General features: G+C 34.6%; 1 protein-coding gene across 3 annotated transcripts in view; it reads right to left on the minus strand.

Annotated features, from left to right (window-relative positions):
- LOC134707636 (phospholipase A and acyltransferase 3-like) overlaps window positions 1-14,211 on the minus strand; it is a 29,916-nt gene extending 15,705 nt beyond the window's left edge. Inside the window, exon 1 of one of the 3 annotated variants that reach the window (XM_063567586.1) lies at window positions 14,025-14,211. The gene's annotated coding sequence lies outside the window, so the exon portion shown is untranslated. Of the gene's footprint in view, window positions 1-13,630; window positions 13,757-14,024 lie in introns of those variants that run through there. The other 2 variants (XM_063567585.1, XM_063567584.1) reach the window with 2 other exon arrangements.
- Window positions 14,212-15,697: the final 1,486 nt, after the last annotated feature.

Raw genomic sequence — 15,697 nt, forward strand, 5'->3', positions numbered from 1 at the left:
ATAAACAATTTTACCCCATGTCAGATTTGCTCTAAATGCTTTGGTTTTTGAGATATAAGCCAAAATATACATTTTACCCCTGTGTTCTATTTTTAGCCATGGTGGCCATCTTGGTTAGATGGCACATTTTTTAAACTAGATACCCCAAGGATGATTGTGGCCAAGTTTGGTTAAATTTGGCCCAGTAGTTTCAGAGGAGAAGATTTTTGTAAAAGTTTACAGATGACGGATGACAGATGACAGACGACGGACGCCAAGTGATGAGAAAAGCTCAGTTGACCTTTCAGGTCAGGTGAGCTAAAAATAGGGTAGGAAGGTAGGGATTTTTTTTTATTTTTTTTACATTGAGTCTATCATGTCTATGAGAGCAACATTGTGACTTTAACAGTGCTTAATCAAAAGTGGCAATTAAACTTTAGGGTAGAGGATATTCTAAATTTAATTTCATCTTCTAGCTCTATTTAGTCATACAGACTGAAATAAAAGATTATAAATAATTAATAAAGTTTCATATTCTCACTGCTGGACCACCATAGCCATATGATAAAATGATAGAGTTCCTGGAGTCCCCTGCAATAATCCTAAGGTAAAACTCTGGTGTACATATATATGTAACCTTTAATTCTTCAACCATTTGGTTATGCTTCTGACAGAGGCAGAATATACCAATAGCAGATTTAGGGAGGTTGGGGAGGGGGGGGTCGCAAACACCTCCCGCTTGAAAATCTTAAAATATTTTTTGTATTTACCATTTCTTGTTTTAATGTTATCTTTACTATAAATGGAATATCCACTGAAAAGGGTGACATGTTGTCGCTACACTCCTTTAAATATACACCTCTGACACGGCATACAAAATCATCTAATTGCCATCCTTTTTTTATTCTTTGTTAAATTTGTTTTTTTATTTATATTGTTTTATCAATTCACATTATTCTAAGAAGGTTTACTTAAAACAGGATTTAAAAGGGGAAGTAATTCGGAATTTCTTTGAAGTGTTCTGAGGCAAAAGTCGTTAATGATCGTTAATTAGTACTATGTTTGACACCCAAGCTATCAAGTGAAGCCATTTAATTTCACTTAGTCTGTGATTTGCAGGTAACAACAACCCTCATCAGTGCAAACACGTATTAATTAATGTTGACTTGTCATTCAAGATTGAAATATCCAAAAGCGGAAGATTCTATACTCCCGCGCGGGAGGGTACCGGCAAGCGGGAGATTTTCTGATTTTCACCTTTTGAATGGGAGTCTTCCGCTCAAAATGGGAGGGTTGGCAGGTATTCACGTGTCATAATTACATTGGCCTGAGGATTACTTGATAATTAGAGGATCAAAGGATTTAATTAAGACAATCAAAAGCAGCTATCCCTATATTTTATTACTTTGTTGGTTTTTATGATTAAAACGACGTTTTTTGTTAGATAGTTTGAAGAAAAATACTTTTTCACATAAGATTTTTTTTTTGAAAATGACACCTGCTGAATCTAAGGATATTGCAAATAGATATATGAAGATGTGGTGTGAGTGCCAACTTTATTTCCACATCTGTACCTAGTGCTCAAATGTATAGCATTCTAAATGAAAACTGGAATCCACCTAGTTCTTTTCCTTTTCATAAACATGAAATGTACGGATTAAAAAAAATGCTTCTAATATGCGTGGCTGCACTTTTTCCAATGCATTGTCTATTCAAATTCACAGGACGGAATTTATTGCAAATTTTGTGTTTTGTTCGCTACTGATGACAACCCTGGACAGTTTGTTAAAAAACACGTTTAGAATTGGGTAAAGCTGGGGTCACACATTCACGATCTTTACTACCTTTCTTGACAGGACCATTCCCCATTAAAATTTATTAAAAGTCTGATCAAGATCCTGTGAATCGTGGATGGAAATTAATTCAAACTTAAATTAAAATTTGTAAGAAAAATAATTTGATCACGACAACAATCAGAGTGTTCAGGAAGCACCAATATTCAACTGTTTCTAAGCGAATTAGTCCCGAAAATCCCGTTCTGAATCCGCTTCTAACAGACTTGGGGTCAATTACATTGGAATGTAATTAATTAAATTACACATTACATTGCAAAAATTATCAATTACATCAATTACACATTACACAGTTTTTGAAATGTAATTAATTAAATTACAATTACTTTACTAAAGTAATTAATTAAATTACACATTACATTTCATCATGATTTTTTTTAACAATAATTATTCATGGATATATAATGCAAACATGTTAAATATTCATGTAAGCATAGTTTTAGTGTTGCATTTGATAATCATTAGTTATTTCAATGTTTTGTCGTTTACTCTGAATCTCTCTGGTTTGAACACGTTGACAGCAATTCTAAATAGTCTTTCGACAGGAGCTAATGAGGCAGATATTGCTTGATCAGAGCATGGAAGTTCCATGAGCAGAAGATCATCATATTGTCATATTGATAGGAGAGGGAATTTGTTCCTATTAACTTGCCAATACATCAAGGGGTATCTTGACATCTCAGAAATGAAGTCATTTAAATTAAACAAATTAAAAAAGAAATTATAAATAAACTAAACATATTTATTGTTTACTTTAAAAATATTAAAAAGTGTGCTTGTCACAATATGGAAAATATTTTTAGTACAAACAAGGTATATAATGACTAAATATTAGCAATATTTGCTAATTAGATAACTTACATGTAATAGTGGCATTGCCCCTGGACATTATTATCTGATTAAATGCTGTTTGTTTTTACAGCTGTTAATTTTTATTTCTATAATCCTTTTGTGTATACTAATTTGACAAACTGATTAAATGTGTGCAGTGATTTTAAATTCAAAATAGACTGTCTAAGAAAGAATTTTCACAGTGACACATATTTTTGTTTTTGTTTAACAAGGTGATTAATTACTTATCAATCTATTAAGTTAAAAGATCTTTCTTAAAATCTGTACAACACTAATATATGATCCTCACATTTTTTTTTAAATTATAAGACTATTAAAAAAAATCTGTAGGTCATGCAATTAAATAATATAAAACTTCAGAATAAATTACAAACTGTATATATTTAAAAAGTTTGTGATATCAATATTTGAAAAATAAATATCATTTTAAAATTATATTATTACTAGAACACACCCGCGAAATCGCGGGCATATACAGCTTATAAACTGTTCTAGAATGATTTTTTGTAAAAGATATTATGTATTGAGAATTACATAAAAGGTAACTCCCTTTTTCCAAAGTTCATTATTTGTTTCCTTTCTGCTAAATTCAATTATATTCGTGTTTCTGGCCTACGACCACATATAATATAGACCATTATTAGTCTAAAAAATATGCTTCTATGACAATCCATCAGTGCTTTTTTTAGAGCCTTATTAACATGCCAATGGTAGGATTTGAATCATGTTTAAATGACAAATACTGACTAAGGCTAATTTGAGTGGTTGTCGATCGAAGGGGTCCTGATCGCAAAATCCCGGGCTTTAAACTATGAAATCCCGAGATGCAGATTTTAAAGAAATTCATATCCCGAAATCGAAAAATATTTTCCCGGGATCCCGGAAGGATCAATCCCCAAATCCAGAGCTTAAAAACACCCGAGACCGACGCCCCGAAAAAGGTCCTGCCTCCCTCTAATCTCTACCTTACTTTCATTTTTGCCAAATCACTATTTTCCATTTTAACAATACATTATATATAGAAATTCCTTGACAGAATACAGAGAGTCTCTATATATTAAAGTAGTATAATTATAGTTTACATGTAGATAAACGCAAAAAATATTTGTCCTCTCTAAGGGATATAATAGTGGTGATTTTTGCGATCTTAACACCATAATATTGAGAATGCTCTACGATTGGTTGTACTTGTGTCACATGTTTTACTTATTTTAATATAAATGCAACTGGTATGACCCCTTGAATAGTATAATGTTATAACATTAAAAAAAAACCAGCAGACAGAATACAGAGATTCTCTATATATTAAAGAAGTATAATCGTAGTTTACATGTAGATAAACGCGAAAAATAATTGTCCTCTCTAAAGAGGTATAATAGTCGTGGTTCTTGCGATCTAAACACCATGACATGGAGAACGCTCTGATTGGCTTATCTATTTTTCTTTTTTTTGTTATCTATCATACGATTGGTGTATTTGTGCATGTTTCAAACAGGAAGTCTTATCTATGACTAAAAGTCAGTCTGATGACGGAATCATTTCCGGACTCCATTTTTTGCATTTTTCTCCCAAAATAACTCAATCTGAATAATTATAAGAATGGATGACAAATGCGACTATGCATGTAACCTATAGGACACAGAGGCATAATGATTGATTTATTGTGGAAGGAAGAGAAGCGACACCCAAAATGAGGTCTTCTCGTTTAATAGTATAGAAGCACAAATCCCTATCTTTAACACCACAAAAGTACATGTAATTGTAATGTAATTCAAAAGTAATTGAGCATTACAAGACTATTTTCCATTTTAACAATACATTATATATAGAAATTCCTTGACAGAATACAGAGAGTCTCTATATATTAAAGTAGTATAATTATAGTTTACATGTAGATAAACGCAAAAAATATTTGTCCTCTCTAAGGGATATAATAGTGGTGATTTTTGCGATCTTAACACCATAATATTGAGAATGCTCTACGATTGGTTGTACTTGTGTCACATGTTTTACTTATTTTAATATAAATGCAACTGGTATGACCCCTTGAATAGTATAATGTTATAACATTAAAAAAAAACCAGCAGACAGAATACAGAGATTCTCTATATATTAAAGAAGTATAATCGTAGTTTACATGTAGATAAACGCGAAAAATAATTGTCCTCTCTAAAGAGGTATAATAGTTGTGGTTCTTGCGATCTAAACACCATGACATGGAGAACGCTCTGATTGGCTTATCTATTTTTCTTTTTTTTTGTTATCTATCATACGATTGGTGTATTTGTGCATGTTTCAAACAGGAAGTCTTATCTATGACTAAAAGTCAGTCTGATGACGGAATCATTTCCGGACTTCATTTTTTGCATTTTTCTCCCAAAATAACTCAATCTGAATAATTATAAGAATGGATGACAAATGCGACTATGCATGTAACCTATAGGACACAGAGGCATAATGATTGATTTATTGTGGAAGGAAGAGAAGCGACACCCAAAATGAGGTCTTCTCGTTTAATAGTATAGAAGCACAAATCCCTATCTTTAACACCACAAAAGTACATGTAATTGTAATGTAATTCAAAAGTAATTGAGCATTACATGCTTTTTTCAATGTAATTAATTAAATTACCATTTCATGTAATTAAAAAAATGCTCAATTACACATTACATTCAATTACATGGAAAATTGTAATGCATTACACCTAATTACCATTACATTTTCAATTACCCCATCCCTGGCTTCTAATCCGATTTGTATTTTTCGCCAGGTAAAATTCTACCGAGTCTGTCACGACTGCTTCCCGACATTACCAGACAGTGAACCGACGCTGACGGAAGTTATCCGTTCGAAAACTCTTGGCATATTCAGGTACTGTCGGAACGTAATCCTGTCACGGTCTGCTCTATCGCATTGCAAACGGCTTTGTCTGGTCTCAGTCGTATTGTATTCTGTAATTGTCGGGACTCTGAGGTGGGTATCATTGACGAAATCGTATTAATAACGGAACTGTTTCAGAATGGTTTCGGCAAAAAACGGTTCGCAATCGACAAGATCTGGATGCAATCTGGACTCAATCGGCAGAAAAACAGCTATGAAAAATTACTCCAGATCATTTCCGTTCCACAGGACACCGTCCAGAATACACAAGTATTGTTTGGAATTCGATCCGATACAGCAGAATCTGTCACGACATTGCCACGATTGTAATCCGACTAGACAAAATAGTCTGAGTTGCCCCGAATGTTACGGACGCACCTAACTGTCGGGATGCTTTGCCGAACTATTCGGACCCTTCCCGATCCGTAGGAATCTGTTACGAACTAAAACGAATGCGTTCAGACAATGATAGGACATTCCAGATTATTGGGGATACTAATCCGACTTTTTCACTTTTCGTGTCGTATTGCTGTCTGACCTCAAACGGGAGCAATAATCGGCAATGTGTGAACCCCGCATTAAGCAATTGGTGAATGTTAATCTCACAAACAAACAAAAATATACCACCAAACAGCCTTATTAAGATAACAAAACTTTACCAGCACACATGATAAGACGTGGCTAGTGGAATAGATGCAAGGAGTGATACAGCAATTGCTAAACGGGTAGATACAATCTGTTATTAAATAATTAAACTAATCTAAAAAGTTTATTTAGAGTAACCATATGCCGGATGAACAAAAAGTGTGCCAATTATTGAAAAACATATGGTTTGGTATAACAAGAAAACTTCTCTCAAAAACATTTCTCCCCCCCCCCCAAAAAAAAACAAACTTAGTTTACTGTTGGACCCTTCAAACTTTAATATGGACTTATTTTAAAACAGGGGGGCTCAAAATAAAAAATAAATAAAAATTTAAATCAACAATAATTCAGCGTATCATAACTGCATTAATTTAGTTTTGTTAAAATTAAACAAAGTTTGGACTCTTTGCATGGTTCTCAACATGCTCAATGTTAATCAATCCAAAATGGGGCCAAACATCCCAAATAGTAAAAGAAGGTTAGAACTTCCCAAAATTTAAGACTTTAAAGATCCATTCACTTAAACTAATGTTATAAATTTCCTGTGGAACTATTTGGATAAAATTGATTAAACAAATAAAATATTTTTTTTTCGATGGTAAACACTATAACTAAACAGTCATGATTGACAGTGCTATAACAAACTGTTTGAAACAATCTATTTTGTAGCTGCGGAACCGTAGCTCGTAGGTCCTTATGTTATTTTTTTACTATTTGCGGACAACAAATAGTCAAAAAATAGCATAAGGACCCAAGCTATCTATTTTGTTATTAAAACCTACAAGGCTGTAACAGTATTGGCTATAAATACCTTATCTATTTATACTTCAGTAACACTACCTCATTATGTTAATGAGTTACACGTGCTATGATAAGACATGCTTTGTATACTGTGTATTGATATTCGCCATTAAATAGTTATAAGTCTACTTGGATTATATACATCTTTATGCCTTCATCCAAATACTTAAATATGGTGTCAGATGTGGGATATTAACTTTGATAAAGAACTAATGTCCACGGAAAGTTCAGAAAGCGACACAGACATCGGAGAAGAAATAGCACATGAACTTGAAGAACCGCAAATAAACATGGCTGCCGCCGCCCCATCGTTTATTCCTGATTTCCTCAAAAACTTGATCTTGATGGAAATATTGCGACGAATTGGAGAAAATTCAAAAGAACATGGGACAACTACGAAATTGCGTCACGACTATCAGAAAAAGAAGGAAAATTACGCACAGCAACACTTTTAACTTGCGTCGGATCAGATGCAATGGACATTTTTGACGGGTTCGCGTTTGAAGAAGAAAATGACAAGGAAAGATATTGCAAAAGTAATTGAGAAATTCGAAGCGTTTTGCGTAGGAAAAACAAATGAAACTTTTGAAAGGTATTTCAATATATGTGATCAAAAAGAATGCGACAGTATTGATGGATACGTGTCAAAACTAGGAAAACTCGCGAAAACGTGCAATTATGGACAACTTGAAGAAAGCCTCATCCGTGACAGGATCGTGTGTGGTGTAAGAGACAACACTTCGCGTAAGCGCCTACTTCAAGAAGATGGACTGACTTTACAAAAAAAGTATAGACTTGTGTCGCTCATTCGAGTCAACAACAAAAAAACTACAAACAATGGCAGGATCTAACGGGATAAATGAAGGCAGTGTCTGCGCGTACCCGCATGCGGGTACGAATAGTCAAATTGCCGTTCTAGGCTGCGCGTACCCACATCCGGTTTTCTAATAAAAGGCCATCGAATCGGGAATGAAACGTGAAATATGTAAGAAAATTATCGATAGTGTAGGGATTTCGTGTAGAACGAGTGAAGAATATGAAAAAATAATATTTTCAAATTGTATTTATTAATTAAAATTAGATGCACAATGATGGAAAATGAAACTGTACAGTCCCTGAAAAGAAAAAAGTAAAAGAAAACTACTAAAATTAAAGCTGAAGTTTATAAAAATTAAAGAAGCAAGTTATAATATCAATTTAAACCAATTACAAAAGATTCGTGTAACTAATTAAGATTTGGAACACATTTTACATATCAAATATGATTGTTTTGGCACGGATTTCAACCCGGCTGCACATTTCAAATGTTGCCAGCCTCCGTTCACGTTTCATTAATCATTGTTACTTGCTTCTTTAAATTTTAATTTTTATAAACTCATGCTTTAATTTTAGTAGTTTTATATATTTTAAAATTTTAGTTTCTGTTTTACATTTTACTTAAAATATCATATGGGTATATTTTTAACTTATAAAAAAAATATTATTTAAATTTGCATTAAAATTTTATAATAGTATTAATTTCTATCATGTTTTTCTTTTACAGGGACTGTACAGGTTCATTTTCCATCATTGTGCATTTAATTTTGCAATGATTATTATGTATCATTATTTGATAAATACAATTTGAAAATATTATTTTTCAGACTTTTCACTCGTTCTACACGATATCCCCATTTTATCGATAATTTCCGTAGATATTTCACGTTTTATACCCGATCCAATGGCATTTTATTAGAAAACCGGATGTGGGTACGCGCAGCCTAGAACGGCAATTTGACTATTCGTACCCGCATGCGGGTACGCGCAGACACTGCCATAAATGAAAGCACAGACATTAAAGCGGTAAGACACAAAACTACTAAATTTCAAAAGCGTAGTCAATACAAGAATGATTAACAATCAGACAATAAGAAATTTCCAAAGAAAGCAAACAATTGTGATTATTGTGGAAGGCAATGTGAGAAAGGAAAGTGCCCCGCATATGGCACACAATGCAATTCGTGTGGAAAATATAACCACTTTTCATCTCAATGCAGACAAGGACAGTACATGAAAAGACGCTCTGAAGTAAAACATGTTAGTGCAAATGTTTACACAGATGACAGCGAAAGTGAATTCGAAATCAACACAGTAGAATCAAGTGAAATAAACATGGTGCAAAGCAAAATATTCGCTAAGATGCTTTTAATTGATCAAAACAAGCAGATAAAATTCTAATTAGATAGCGGTGCAACAGCTAATCTAATTCCGAAGTCACTGGTGCATGAGTCACTCATTGAAGAAACTGATAACACACTAACGATGTATAATAAATCGCAGATGTCAGCGTATGGAATTTGCACGCTACGGTTGAAAAATCCTAAAACAAACAAACGATATAATGTGAAATTTATAGTTGTCGGTGATGAATACACACCTCTGCTGGGGTCAAAGGCAATCCAGCATATGAGTTTGATCAAGATACAGTTTCACAACATACTGACATGTGAAAAGGGAGATAACGTGAACGATTTTTCAATGCAGGACATTGTCAAAGAATATGCAGATCTATTTGACGGAGAAGGAAGCTTTCAAGGAAATTTGCACCTTGAAATTGATGAGACAATCACACCTGTGAAGTCACCGTTAAGACGCATTCCAATCGCGATGAAACCGAAATTGAAAAGTGAACTTCAACGATTAGAAACGAACGGAGTGATTAAAGCGGTTGATACGCCAACAGACTGGGTATCAAGTCTTGTAACTGTCAAGAAGCCGAATGGGAAACTTAGAATATGCATAGACCCAAAGCCTCTTAATAAAGCGTTAAAGAGATGTCACTACCCTCTTCCGATTATAGATGATTTATTGCCCGAGCTGAATAAAGCGAAAATATTCAGTAAATGTGATGTTAAAAACGGATTTTGGCATGTGAATATGGACGAATCGAGTAGTTACTTGACTACATTTGAAACACCGTTTGGTCGCTTCCGATGGATGAAAATGCCTTTTGGAATCTCGCCCGCCCCTGAATATTTTCAACAATTTCTAGAGCGCGAAATAGAAAATTTACCAGGTGTATATACGTAATTTATATACGGTGAAGGAGATACGGTAGAAGAAGCAACTGCCGATCATGACATTAAGCTCAAAGCATTTCTCGACCGATGCTGTTCTAGAAATATTAAGCTAAACCGAGACAAATTTCAGTTACGCCGTTCTGAAATGCCTTATATCGGACACCTACTTACAGCAGACGGTGTTAAGCCCGGTCCGGAGAAAATCGCTGCAATAACGCAAATGGATAAACCGAAAGATTTAAAAGGAGTTCAACGTTTACTGGGAATGGTAAACTATCTCACGAAATTTATGGAAAATCTAAGCGATTTGTGCGAGCCGATCAGAAATCTTACACACAAAGAAAATGCGTGGAACTGCACAGATGATCACGATAACGCGTTCGCATGAATTAAAGACGCAATAACCAAAACGCCAGTGTTAAGATACTTCGATCCGAAACTTAGCACAACCCTACAATGTGACGCGTCCGAAACCGGACTTGGTGCAACGTTAATGCAAAACAACCAACCAATCGCATACGCAAGTCGAGCGTTGACTAAAACAGAACAAAATTACGCACAGATTGAAAAAGAAATGTTAGCTGTTGTATATGGTATGGAAAAGTTTCACCAATACACTTACGGTAGAAACGTGTTTGTGGAAAGCGACCACAAACCACTTGAAATTATCTACAAGAAGCCACTGTTTCAAGCGCCGAAACGACTCCAACGAATGCTCTTGAGATTACAACGATATTCAATAGAAATAAACTACAAACCAGGAAGATACATGTATATAGCAGATACTTTATCGCGTGCGTACCTGAACAATGGAAAAAACAAATCGTAAAAGCAGGACGAGATATGTCATGTAAGATCGGACATTGAAATAGAACTTGAAAACATCAACATGGGGGCAGAGCTCCAGATAAGCTGCGTATTTGCGTGATCACGCAATACAAATAATAAAAAACCCAATGCAATTGCCCATTGCAGGGTTCAATTACCCAATAAATTCAATGGAAAACCCAATTATATGCCAAAAACATGAGTTCTTAACCCTTTATTCGGCTACCGTTTGCGTTATTAACCCTTATCTGGTTTACAGTCGTCGCGTAAACCTTTTTTAAAAATATTGAATAGAAGCATGTTATTGGCTTCTATTGAAAAGCTGGGGGAAAGTAATGATGATAACAAGACTCAGCCAGTGTTTTAAGGAAGGGTCCATCGAACGCACGTGCATGTGTGCGTTCCATATCGAGAACATTGCTAATAAACACGGGTTTTCATCAAAAACGAAATCAGTTGGGAAAAGTTAAAGGCCAAATCAATTATGAAATGATAAAGCATCAGAAACCAAAAGTTCTAATTAAAGACAACTAAACCCGAATTTCTGTAAATTGAATAAAAAAAAATAAACATTTTTAAGAAAAAATTGGGGTCAGATATTGCCTAAATATTCAATATGTGTCGATGAAAAACCCAATTCATTAAGGAGCTTGGTGGTGAAAAACCCAATTTGATATTAACCTGAGGGGTGAATTGGAATTGATAATGCAATTAAAAAACTTTATCACCCTATCATATAAGAAAATGGTAGGTAAAAACCCCAATTTGTGAATTCTTATCTGGAGCTCTGTGGGGGATTACCTTGCAATATCAGCAAAATTCCTCAATTCGTTTGCTCGGACAACGGACCACAATATTCATCCGAGGCATTCCGCGAATTCAGTAATAAATGGGACTTTAAACATATAACCTCAAGCCCAAGACATCCACAATCGAATGGAAAGGTGGAAAACGCAGTGAAAACAGCAAAGCGTTTGATGAAAAAAGCCAAAAAGTCGCAATCCGATCCTTTAATAGCGATTTTAAATTATTATCGAAACACTCCTCAACAAAGTACAAACTATAGCCCGGCTCAACAACTTATGAATAGGAGAACTTGAACATTGCTACCAACCAAATCTAGTTTACTCAAACCGGAACTAGCCGAAAGTGTGCCCGAGAATATTGAAAAAAGTAAAATAAGACAATCTCATTATTACAACCGCTGTGCGAGTGATCTTAAACAACTCAAACGTGGAGATATTGTCCGAATCCCGCCGGAAAGTAAGAAACAGTGGGAAAAAGGAATTGTCACGAACACTCACAGTGCAAGATCATACGACCTTAGAAAAGAAAATGGACAAATGATACGCCGAAACCGATGAGCCGTGCGAATAACAAATGAACAATACAAACCGTTTAATGAACCGGAGAACATAGAAGTTTATATAGATGTTCCTAAAACTGACAATCCAGACAATCAAAACGAGACGCAAAACAATTCAAGAGACGAAACAGAATCGGTACCGTCCGACCCTATGGTTACATGCTTCGGGAGAAAGATCGAAAGACCAGCAAAATACAAAGACTTTATTATGAACTGAATGTACTTTGATTCTAGTTTTGAAATAGATTGGATTAGAAAAAAGGACTTTAACTAAAATAATGATTTGAAAGTAATTTGTTAATTCATAAAATAGACATTCGATTTTGAAAGTTAATTTGGTTAAAATAGACATTCGATTTTGAAAGTTAATTTGGTTAAGTAATGTTAAAAATAATATCTGTTATATTCTTATAATTGATTAAGCTTGATATATTACAGTAAATTTAATTACACTCATTTGACAGTTTAAGATTAGACATTATCTTATTTTCTAAAAGAGAAAGGATGTAACAGTATTGGCTATAAATAACTTATCTATTTATACTTCAGTAACACTACCTCATTATGTTAATGAGTTACACGTGCTATGATAAGACATGCTTTGTATACTGTGTATTGATATTCGCCATTAAATAGTTGTAAGTCTACTTGGATTATATACATCTTTATGCCTTCATCCAAATACTTAAATAAAATAAAATTGAGAATGGAAATGGGGAATGTGTCAAAGAGACAACAACCCAACCAAAATAAAAAAACACAACAGCAGAAGGTCACCAACAGGTCTTCAATGTAGCGAGAAATTCCCGCACTCGGAGGCGTCCTTCAGCTGGCCCCTAAACAAATATATACTAGTTCAGTGATAATGAACGCCATACTAATTTCCAAATTGTACACAAGAAACTAATATTTAAATAATACAAGACTAACAAAGGCCTGAGGCTCCTGACTTGGGACAGGCGCAAAAATGCGGCGGGGTTAAACATGTTTGTGAGATCTCAACCCTCCCCCTATACCTCTAACCAGTGTAGAAAAGTAAAAGCATAACAATACGCACATTAAAATTCAGTTCAAGAGAAGTCCGAGTCTGATGTCAGAAGATGTAACCAAAGAAAATAAACAAAATGACAATAATAAAACTTGCATGTCTTCTCTTTCTTATGGTCATACACCACATTTTTTTTTAGCTTTTTCAGGCATTGCGTGTTAAAAGAAAAGGATTAAAATGTAGAAATAACCGACCGGTGACAAAGGCTACATTGTCAAATTATTTTTTTTCAGTTTCAATTTTATCTGGTAAACATTCAACAATGTGCTGTGACAAAATTAAAATAAAAAAAGTGTGTATTTGAAATATATTTGTTTACCTACAGGCTTCAAATGCAGAAGAAATCAACCAAAATAAAAATGACGTAGATTTCGGTTTGTTTGGGTTACCCGTTTAGTTTCTGTTTAGTAAAATGCCAAAAATAGAATCGACCGCTTGTATCGTTAGAAAATTTTTAACTAAAAAATGTATCGTTTCTCCGATCCCAGACCCGATAGTCAATCATGCATTTGGAGAAATTCCGATAGTGTTCTGAGATAAGAAGCCCGAATAAAGAACAGTACATTCCGCTTATTTTTTTATGAACGAACTTCAAAAGTAGTTGCAACTTTATCCCCATGGGTTTGGTTAATTATATGTTACAAGTTTATCCGTAAATTACAAAATCTTCCACATACCATAGTACATCTGTTATACCTTCAAATTGTTCCTACCAGAACCAGAATTAGTCATAATCCTTCTTTGCAGAATAATAAATTAATTTTGACTTTTTAACAGACGAGGTAATTATTGTTACTGTGTCAGCCGTATAGGTTCTAACTCTGACAAAGAGCTAGCTATAATCCAAATAATTAGGAGCTGTTCAATACGTCATAATTATTAAGACTAAAAAAGTCTTCCACAAGGGACAGTCCTGTCATGTTCCTAAATCACATCAACGGCATACCGGATTGTACCTCTTCAGACGTTAAGATTTTTTGGCGAACGACATAGCGGCTGGCCATGGTATACATGTAAATAAGAAATTCAGATAATGCAACAAATGATCTCATGAGAGACCTCACTGGCCTGCCTTGTAAGAATGGGAAGTCCTAACACAAGTGACAGATGTGCATTCATCTAAATAAACTGTTATCACAGAGACATGTCTCACTTTTAGGTAATTTCGATAATGCAAATGTTGAAATCAAAATAGCATCACTTTAATATGCAAGGTTTGGAAATATCCAAAGTCAATAAACCATGACTGAAGGTACATGGCTAAACATTCTCCTTGGAAATGAGATGTGCCAATGCTAATGTAACTGCATACCAAATATCTTTGATTTACCACTAGTCACCATACACTAGAACTAATCACAAACTAGTACATTGTTGACGCCGCCGCCGGAAACAGCATATACCTATGCCTCGCTTTTCGACTCCGTCAAGCGAGACAAAAAGTGCACTGTCATTGGGATTTATAACAAGCGTCATACCCTGCAAAGAATATACACCTTGCACGGACAGTATCTAGAAGTTTTTGTAAGTGGAAAATACCTTGGTGTTAGTACCATTAGTCTGGACCTACAGTGGAATAAACACATTTACAACACCACCAGAAAAAAACAACCAGTACAAACAATCAGAGCAACAAAGTTTACAGCAACTCCTTTTCTCGTGTTCTATAACAGACTGATGGTGAGTTTCCTCACATGTCTTTACATGTCGTAGGATTGGCGCCATGACTTGCATGTCTTCTCTTTCTTATGGTCATACACCACATTTTTTTTTTAGCTTTTTCAGGCATTGCGTGTTAAAAAAAAAAGGATTAAAATGTAGAAATAACCGACCGGTGACAAATATAGACTCATACTTTAAACTCTTTGATCTGATATATTCAATGAATTCAAATAGCCTATAATTGGCATATAATTGAATATTAACAAATGAAAGCAACATAAGGGCTAAAACAAATAACGAACAGTCCTTTTTGTAACTAACAGTAGTTAGCTGGCTGACATTGCTTCTTGGTAGCTGCGAAAACGTAGCTCTATTGTCCTTTGAAATTTTTTTTGCCATAGGTCAGCAAATATCAAAAATCATCAAAAGGACCTTAAGAGCTACGTTTTTGCAGCTAGCTTCTTGGTAGATTAGGAATCTGTAGCCGGTGTTGGCAAATTCAAAGGTACGCTTTAGCAGAAAGTTGTGTTACAAGAAAACCTCAGGTGTACCTTCTTGTAGATCTAGAAGAATCAACAGACCCGCTTGGAAGTGTTCTGAGCTTAGAAGGATCAAATGAAGAACAGTACTGTTTAGAAACATCATTCAGGTACCTGTAGTCATTTGTTTTAAGTATCTTTTACAGACTTTGCAAACATCATGTGCTATTATATATGTAGACTCG

This window comes from Mytilus trossulus, chromosome 2 (genome assembly GCF_036588685.1).
Source record: "Mytilus trossulus isolate FHL-02 chromosome 2, PNRI_Mtr1.1.1.hap1, whole genome shotgun sequence".
Classification (NCBI taxonomy): domain Eukaryota; kingdom Metazoa; phylum Mollusca; class Bivalvia; order Mytilida; family Mytilidae; genus Mytilus; species Mytilus trossulus.